This window comes from Sinocyclocheilus anshuiensis, unplaced genomic scaffold (assembly GCF_001515605.1).
Source record: "Sinocyclocheilus anshuiensis isolate Anshui unplaced genomic scaffold, SAMN03320099.WGS_v1.1 scaffold429, whole genome shotgun sequence".
Classification (NCBI taxonomy): domain Eukaryota; kingdom Metazoa; phylum Chordata; class Actinopteri; order Cypriniformes; family Cyprinidae; genus Sinocyclocheilus; species Sinocyclocheilus anshuiensis.
In genome coordinates this window covers 327,608-338,050 of record NW_015539859.1, presented here as the reverse complement: position 1 = coordinate 338,050, position 10,443 = coordinate 327,608, and the positions used below count along the sequence as shown (strand labels likewise).

Sequence of the window (10,443 nt, the reverse complement as noted above, 5' to 3'; positions counted from 1 at the left end):
TCTTTGAGTTCAGCTCATGAAAAATGGGGGCAAAAACAAAAGTGTTGCGTTTATAATTTTGTTCAGTATAAATACTTGTAGCATTTTTAAGACACTTTGAAGTACAATCTCAGTTTAGTAGTTTAGTAGTTTTATACTGCAAGTATACTGGTAAGTTTTATTTAAGTGAACTTTACATCATACTATAAGTATACTACTATGTCCCTATTTAGGTATTAATTTGTATATATGTTGTTATATGAATATCTGAACATACAAACATCAAAATAAAGAACTATCTGCTTGTAAACAAAGACATTTTATTCTAGCTTTATGCGTTCTTTTTTGTAAAAACTTGAATGTGGGTAAGTTTCATAAATAAAAAGATAAATAAATAAATAAATACACAACATTTTGAACAAAGACTATTTGAAAAAAAGACCATGAATTGGATTCAGAACGATATTCCAAACGTAGATGGAGTTGATCAACACCCCAAAGCTCTTCATGGGTCGACATTTTATTCAACAACGTTACACAGTTTTGATGCTGTTTTATGTCTGATCATGTTACATTACATGTGGAACCATCTGTTGTTTCAAATGTTTCAAACTTACAGAATATGTGTAATAGCGCCCCCTACTGTATAACAATGAAAACATGGATTCCCGGCGCACAAGTAGCTATAGCATTATAGCATAAGCATAAGTATAAGTTAAGTAAACTTAAATGTTATTTTAAGCACATTTCTGAGAAGGACATAAAAAGTAGACTGAAAGTATACTTTCCTATGTTTAGTTTGACACTAGAACCGGGTAAATTTTACCCGTGGCTGTTTTTCAAATGTACATAACAGATTTAAAATAAAACATTCAAGTCTCCCAGTCATTGACTTTTACTAAAATTATGTAATTTACAATCCAATGTTGTTAAAAATGATTTAGATAAAACCAGATAAAAAAAACAGGGCATTTATACCTATAAGCGCCAGTGGGTCAAATTTACCCACCTATATAATGCATGTATTTTCACGCTGTCATTTTCTTGCCGCTTATGTTTTAACTTTGTACATTTATGGGCAACGCCTATCACTCACTGATTTAGCGGTTATGAGTTTCATAAATAAAGTCAAAAAGACCAAAAAAAAAGGCGATTTATGGAAGGTAGGTATTAGAAACACTAAATGCCATGAGTGATGGAGAGTCTGATGGTAAGTTATGCGTCCGGGGTCGGCTCAGCATCTGACAGTGATCCAGATATCATATTTACATGTTTTAGCCAAACGTTACTCTAATTGGTCAAACTTTGGTTTAATTATTTAATTTTTGTCTTGCCATCACCTTTATTGTTAGCTACTGTGTTGCTATTCTAGTCTGGCCGTTTCCTGAAGAAGAAAAAAATCTGATCTATATGATGTAATGAATAAAACCATTTTTTGATTACCCAAAGTTTAATGGTGTTGTTCTCTTATATTGATATATTGATTAATGACATTGTATTATAATATTAAATCACCCAAATATTTAGGCTACTACCTTCTAATTTCTGTTGTCAGTGCAGACTTTTTTTTTAATCTTAGGCTACTGACCATTATGGATTAGTGTAGCCTGCATTAAAAAGGACAGTAGCATAATACAGTGAAATAATATGTTCTTTAGCCATATAAATACAGTTGCCATGTGCATGGGTAAAATTTACCCGTTGACGCTTTTAGGTATACAGCGACCCCTGGCGGTTCTAGTGTTAAAAGAAGTATACTAATAGCACACTTGAATAAACTTCTTTTCCGTAAAGGGGGCTTATAGCTAAATTGAACTTGTTTCATAAATGATGAACTTTGCTAAATTGACAGTTATTTTCTTGTTCGTTAATGTTACATTGCTCTGATAAAAAAAACAAAACATGTATTGCAATAAAGCACTATATAAACCAAAAGGGTCTGGCTGCAGCTGGCGCTTGCACTCTCAGACATGCATTCTCAGGCTTGCACTCTCAGACACTTGCGCTTCCGCTAGCTACGTCACTTGCAGTCTTTTATTTGTTTTTATTTTGTTCTATTTATTGATTAAATACTACAATTGATTGCTTCTGTTGTCCTCATTTGTAAGTCGCTTTGGATAAAAGCCTCTAATAAATGACTAAATAAATAAATAAAATAAATAATAATAAAGACTGCAAGTGACGTCGCTAGCGGAAGTGCAAGTGTCTGAGAGTGCAAGCCTGAGAATGCAAGCGCCAGCTGCAGCCAGACCCTTCTCATATAAACAGAGGTGGACATACGTGGTACGCAGGTGCGCATGCGCGACCAAAATAAAAAAATGGATACCGACATGGTTGACAGCTGTTAATGCACAATTACCATTTAAGACAAACTGTAATACTGTATACGATTTCTATTTGAAATGAAAGCATAAATTTGCTGCCGTTTTCAAAACACAATGCAAAACTGTGACATTTCATTCACTGACACTCTTCAATCGGCAGAGACAAACCCGGCAGCGCATATACTTACCTGCTGGCAACCCGCCAAAATAAAAGCCTGCTGATTTTAAGTTAGAATATGATGAAAATTCATATATTAAATACTTAATTGTATTTAATACTCCCTTTTTATTTTGAAATATAATAGTATTATCACACATTATTATTTTATTTTTAAAAAATAAAATAAATGACCACAATATTATTATCACTATTATTAATTTCTTTTTTGTATAGTTATATTTATTGGATCACACTATGTGCTGTGTGAGGACCAAACCAAATCTTCAGGTGCTCTTATGAGAACCAGGCTGAAAAACTTATGTGCACCCCTGTATAAAAATAAATGTCACTTGACATGACTAACTTACACTTTTACACTGTTACAGTCATTTTTAAACACATCAAATAATCTGTCAGAATGGCCAGCCCTGTGTTTCCAACTGTTTTTTTTTTTTTAAACATCTTTCAAGATTTAGATTAGACAAAATCAATAGATTTGTTCAAAACAATGAATATAACATATATATATATATATATATATATATAAAACATTACTTGTTCCTCTAAAAGTCATTTGCACTTTATCTTATTAGTTGTTATTTATCACGTTTTTAATGTTTGTCACAAAAGTGGCGAGAGCTTTTTCAAAACAGCTCAATCTGATTGGCGGGCTTTACACAATCAGGGAATCAGGGTATATATTGTTATAAAAAAAAGTCAGCGAATCCTCAGTCAAAACTTGCAATGTGGACCAGACTTATCATATTACTGTCAATGTGTCAATGTCGTTACCCAAGATCAGTGATTATAAACATTTATCACACATATACAACTACCCGTAAATGCATGTAAATGCACATTTGTATCTCATTTTCATAATTAAAATTTAAAATTCAAATATGTTGCATTTTTGCTTTGATTCTTACATTTCTGTCTAGTTTTAACAGGGTTTATAAAATATAATCATTGTGCTAAAGTGGCTAGGGATGCCACAATACAACTTAACTATATTGCGTTACTTAGTTACTCTTTATGGAAAGTAATGCATTATGTTACTTTTGTGTTACTTTTTGTCACCTGGACTGGGCTTACTTATTTGTTTTTTTAATAACAAAAAACAAAAAGTTATATTTTTGGCAACTATAAAGGCCCTTTAACACCAAAACTGAAATTAATGAGCCTCAGGCTGTAGGAAGTGCCTCTGCCTCGGCATGTTTCTCCCAAATCCTCTCAACACGGGGACAAGAGAGTTATCATAGAGATAGATAGAACATCTATCTATCTATCTATCTATCTATCTATCTGTTGTAATGTCACATGAAAAAGAAAAAAGTAGGCTACTTACACCAACAACTAGAGGGGTGAAGAAAACCCAGCAGAGTTTCCACCATAGACAAGGCTTGTATCCAATCATTTCCTGGATGTTATCATAAAATTTGTTCACACCTGAAATTAGATGAAATTTGAAAGGGACTGCATTAATTCACTGCAACTATGTTACAACAATGGGATTGACAGAAATAGACTGGAATACATTCATCTATCTTGCAACTTTCTATCTGAAGCAGTACCGAGGATTCAAGGGTACTCAATTCAATCCAAATCAATCCTAAGTGACTGTGTAACATATGTGTATAAAGGCTTGAAATGAATGGATATTAAAAAAAAAAACTGAATGTGTTAAATGTCTGCAACAGAACCATGTAAAAAAAGCAAAAAGATAGCCAGAACCTTCACTCCCCTTCAATTCTTAACTGTTGTTGTGAGACATTTGAAAAGGACGATTGACAAGGAAAACATCTGAATGCATTTGAAAAAGACTGTACAGACATAAGATGTATTTATTTTCCTGAAAGAAGCAGCAAACCTTATGTTTCATTTGTACTGAGATGGCTGTGATTGTTAAAGAGTGGTAACATTACGCGCCACTATAAATCATCAAAGCAAAGTTTACCCATAGAACATGGAGGTGATAAAAAAAAAAAAACATATCCAGATGAGAGAATCATATTGAGTACCCATGATCTAGAGCAGATATGGAAATGTAATTCAATTAAATTAAAGCAAGTGTGATAGAATGTTTGTAAAGAGGGTAAACACATAATAAGGACAGAAGGAGTTGAACCAAATCTAGTATATCAGACACATGATGAGCAGCCAGTACAGTTTCCCAGGCAGCTGCTGATTCAAAGATTGGACTAAAATTGTAAAAAATACTAAGAAGTTCCATGGAAAAACAGGCCCTTCCCTACAATATCACACTACCAGACAGCGAAGGTGGCAAACATTGAGAAATCAACTGGCTTTAGTTTAGGACAGAGAGAAAACAGAAGCACTAATGATAGTAACAGACTTAATGAGGGATATACTGTATACATGGTCAACAATGGTAGTTACTCAAGGTCCAGACTCTAAAAGAAAGCAGGCAGTAACTAACACTACATTCACAACCAAGTCATCAAGAATAATGTCCAGAAACTCGCAGAAAAAAAGGCAGGGGTAATGTAGCAGTCCCAAATGATAGTAGCATCACCAAGAAAGAAATGGAAACTATAGGCAAACCAAGATCAAAGTAGATCTGCTCATCTGCTGTTCCATGACAATGACTGACATAATCTTCAACACATATTTGTAATCTAAACCGGTCTTCTATAGGAACACAACTTTTAATTTATGACTGTGGTTACCAAATTTAGTTTAAGTTTCTGTGTCGTACATGCATGTTGATTGGTTGGTTGCATTATATTATCCAACCCTATATAATATTATATTGACAACCCGATTCAAAATTCAATCCATGCAATTAACAAAAATATCTCAAATTAAAAGTAATGCAATTGATTGTTCTTCATTATTTATGCAAAAGAATATATATATATATATATATATAATTTTTATTTTTTTGCAACAGTTGATGTCATTTTGCGGGCTGTCCCACTGGATACACTTGTGTTGTTTATTTATGACTATTTTGTTTATTTATGTATGTTTATTTATGACAGGATTATTTATGACTAACAACCAAAGTACTTCTGTCCATTTTTATAATGCTATGCAATGCTAAGTACGAAGCACAATGCAAAATACAGATTTTAAGAGGACGTAAAAAGGACTCACCATAGCACCAGGAGATTGAGATACACTCAAAGAACACCAGAAAGAGCAGACACATTCCACTGGCTGAGTAATAGTCGAAGAGTTTAAACACATAGAGGCCACCCTAAAACACAGCAAGAAAATCAATACAAGGCCCTGCAGCCTGCAATCATATTAATATATAACCTCTGGTCAAACATCTCATCATCTGCTTCCTTCATTGATTTACCTGCGTGATATTGGACAGCCCAATGGCGTAGGACACAACGCAAACACATGCAATGAAAATCTCTCTTCTTTTCCTGAGCAGCCGTGGGAATTCATCCACCAGAGCAGTGATGAAGCCCTCCACTGTGCAGAACTGAAAACAACATCAACAATGGTGTTTTGATATGGCATTTTTTGAAAACATTGAAGCATTCTGTAAACTGATGGTTGCATGAAGAAAATATAGCAATAGATCACAATAGAACATACCATCAGTTTAAAATCATCAATGCACGTAGCCATAAAGGCAGAAATCAACATCAAAAGATTTTATTGAGCTCAAGGCCAGTTGAGTGTTTTTAATGTTCCTTATGTTTCCTTGTGTGGTCGCCAGGGACTCCGCCACTGATGCTGGCAGATCTGAAGTACCTACCAGATCCCGTTCACTTCTGTTTCTAGGTCAGAGCTTGAATATGTGATATTCTCACCTGACTGTCGATTCCCAGCATCAGCAGCATGGAGAAGAAGAGAATAGCCCACAGTGGTGAGACGGGCAACTGCGTCACAGCTTCTGGATAAGCTAAAAACGCCAAACCAGGACCTGTGTAAGCCATGAAAAAAACATTGTTATCTGAAATTAACATTACTTCATACTTCAACTGATATCAAAATTTGAAATACCAAAACTTCAAATTGAACAGATTACCTGATGCAGCTACATCAGCTATTGGTCCCATTGAGTGATTTATAAACGAGTACTTTAAAATCAATCCTAAATATAACTGGAAGCCAGGGACCTGAGGACTGGTGTGATATGCTCAGATTTTCTGGTTCTAGTCAGAATCCTGGCAGCAGCGTTCTGGATGAGCTGCAGCTGTCTAATGGTCTTCTTGGGAAGGCCGGTGAGGAGACCATTACAATAGTCCACCCTGCTGGTGATAAAGGCATGAACAAGTTTCTCCAAGTCTTGACTGGAAACAAAACATCTAATTCTTGCAATGTTTTTGAGATGATAGTATGCTGATTTAGTTACTGCTTTGACATGACTACTGAAACTAAGGTCTGTCTCCAGAATCACACCAAGATTCCTGACTTGATTTTTAGTTGTTAGACCCCTAGAGTCAAGGTATGCATTCACCTTGAGAACTTCATCTTTGTTTCCAAATGCAATGCATCAAAAAAAGAAATGGTCAGGGTGAAAATCAAAGTTTAGGGGCCTGAAACACTGAAACAGGGTTGAGCTTTCTAACTGATGAAATGTTGAACGATTATGTCTCTGTATCAATCATACCTGTACACATTGTTATTGAAAGGGTTGTAGCTGCCCAGAGCAATAAGAGAGCCTAGACCCAAACCATAGGAGAAGAAAATCTGTGTTGCAGCATCCAGCCAAACCTGAGATGGAAAATGAAACTGTTTAGCAGCTAGCTTGGGTTTCTTTGATCCTGCTTAAATGATTAAACATGTAAAATCACCTCAGACTCCTTCAGCTTCTCAAAATCAGGAGTGACATAGAACATGATTCCATCTTTAGCCCCAGGCAGGGTCACTCCACGGATAAACAAAATGAACAACATGAAGTATGGGTAGGTGGCAGAGAAGTAAACAACCTGCAAAACAATGATTTCTCTATCAGACATTTCCCCATGTGCATTTGTTCAGCATGAGTATGCCTGTTAAAAAAAGCTGGAAATATTGTACATTGCTTTCATGGGACAAAAAACCCCACAGAGCATTTTTGCTTCCTTAAGCAAAAGTTAATTGCAACCATGTATGCTTTACATTCAATGCGGTGAAATCATTTCAAACTCACTCAAATTCCAGACCGAATCCTTGAAGACAGACCAACAAAGACATCTCACCTTTCCAGTCCAGCGAACACCTTTCCAGATACAGAAGTACACGAGGACCCAGGCAATGGCCAGTGTTATTGCAAGTGGCACACGAATTTCACCAGGTTTTTCTAAGCCATCAGTCATTTGATGCATATTGCGTCTGTATAAGCACATCATGCAACACAATTACACTTCACAACAAAACACTTACTGGACACACGTATTATGTAATTTCATGTACAAAGGTCATGCACATCAATTTGCCCAAAATCTTACTCCCAAAACTCCATGACAGCACTGGTGAGATTGGTGGTGTCTACTATGCTGTAGTTTGTGTAACATCTGTCTGTGTTCCATGGATTGTTACAAGATTTCCATGGAAGCTCCTACAAAGAGCAGAAGAATGCTTACTTTTTTGTATTATTATTTAGTTAAAAAATACCCCAAGAATAATTACCTAAACATTCATGTGACAAGGAATGCTTACAGTGGTAAAGGAGTTGTATAAGTAGTACAGGGCCCAGGAAATGATGACAATGTAGTAAATGTTCAGCCAGAATGAGAGAACAGCAGCCGCAAGACCAACACCTGTAGTTATGACATTGTGTTATAATTTACATTCATTCCTTCAAAGCAGCATGTGAACCGCCTGGTCAAAACGTCCTTTACACAGCATTGCAGACTACTTTATTACATAATTGTTCTTCAGCTTTGAAGATCAGAGGGTACATTAGCATCTTCAGAACAACATATATCAGTAATAACAAACTTACAACACATAACCCATGCGTTTAAATCTACTCATCCAATTTTGCATTTACTGAAGGTCTCTCACAAACACTAACATTGCAATACTTCTAGAAACCAACTCGTATTTGTTCTGCAGTAAGTATGGGGCAGATAAGAAAGAAAGGTCCTGAACAGAAATCATATACCTTTGAACATTGGAGCTAGTTTCCAAACCCCAAGGCCGCCAATGGATGTGTACTGTCCAAGAGCGCATTCAAGAAAAAACAGAGGAACTCCCGCAAAAATAAGCGTCAAAAAATAAGGAATCAAGAAAGCCCCTGGAATCACAGAAATAGATGAAAGCACCCAGTGGAGCTGTGCACAGCAACACAAAGCACACATTCATCCAGACACAACATCTCAGACTCTCGGAGAAGCTGCAGCTGCTCTTGGTGAGCGTGATTTCACCAAGTACAACATGTTCCTGGATCAACATCCTTGTTGATCCTGGAACATCACCACAATCAACCAATCAGAATTGAGAGATAACTTTTCAGGAAATGTCAGTTTTAGGCTAGCAATCAGGATTCTACACCCTTTTAGGAATACATTATGGGTAAGGTTAGGTTTAGGTGTAGGGATTGGGTTAAGTCTGTATTTTTGGACAGTAATGTTGATCCAGGAACATGTCTTGCTTGGCAAAATCACGGCGACCAGCTGCTCTTACCTCCGCCGTTTTTCCCGCACAGATAAGGAAATCTCCAGACGTTGCCCAGTCCGATGGCGTAGCCCACACATGACAGGAGAAAATCAAATTTCCCACCCCAAGTTTCTCTGTCTGGAATTTCTTTCTTCTTCTTCTCTGATTTGTCGTCCTCTGCTTTGGGTTTGTCGTTAGTTGTGATCTCGTTGAGTTCCGTCACAACTTGTCCATCGGTGTTTTTGGTGTTGTTTGTCGCCATGTCTCTGATTTCAGACAGCAGCAGAGATCCACCACGCAAACACCCGTTCAAACCCGACACAGTTTCAGTGCACCTGAAGACAACGAATCACACGAAATCATTGTTTTTTCCCCGTAAAGGCAGTCCGCTGTTTGAAATCGAAGGCGACACACAAAAACACTAAGAAATCTACCGTCTCGAATTGAGACAGAATTGTCTGTCATGACAGTCAATTTAAAGATATGTCTTTTTTATTTATTTATTTATTCGATCGAACGATCAGACAGCTTCTCAATTGTTTCTACAATGTTTTGGTGCATTTACTATTGTTATACCCATTTTATTGAATGCATTTATACACACACACACACACACACACACACACACACACACACACACACAAACACAAACACACTGAAGACATTTTAATTAAATGAAAATCATTGCCAACATTCTCGTATCTACTTACAGTGAATTTGGCTTCTTTCCCAAAAGCAATGTGCCCGTGTGTCATGCAGTGAGGTATCCGTAGATTCCTCTCCAAGTTGTAAACTTCCAGAATGAGTTGGCACGTAAATGAGCCTTTTGTCCATGTAAAGCGGTCCTGCGGGAGCTGTCCACGGGCGAGTGGTGCTGAATCCACCGAGCAATGACTGTCTGAGTTCAGCAGCCCCTCAACATTTCAAGAGCGTCAATGTCATGTGAAAGTCAGCACCCCCCAACTGACACACACACACACTTTCAGGTCAGGCACGCAAATCTTTACCTTACATGTGCATGTGTTAACATTATACTCACGTAAAATTAGTCCGATATCGGTGGAATATTCATGTTTCTTTTTTTAAAGAAAAAACGAAAACTGAGCACAATTCTTAAGATGCAACAGCATATTAAGAGCATGGGCTATTTCTTAGTGTTCTCTCTCTCTCTCTCTCTCTCTCTTTAAATCCTTGAAATTTACACACACACACACACACACACACTCACACACACACACGCACACATCTGTGGCTACCATGAGGTTAAACTGAACTCATGCATTCACTGCCCATTCTAAAGCCATCTTCAAACCCAGCCCACTAAACCATAATATATATTAAAAATATGGCAGATGAGGAGCAGAACAGGTAAAGCCACAGACACAGCATCAGGTGTGAGCAGGAAATATCATC

General features: G+C 36.8%; 1 pseudogene; it reads right to left on the bottom strand.

Moving 5' to 3' along the window:
* Positions 1-9,913, bottom strand: part of LOC107684877 (sodium- and chloride-dependent GABA transporter 1-like) — an 11,429-nt pseudogene extending 1,516 nt beyond the window's left edge.
* Positions 9,914-10,443: the final 530 nt, after the last annotated feature.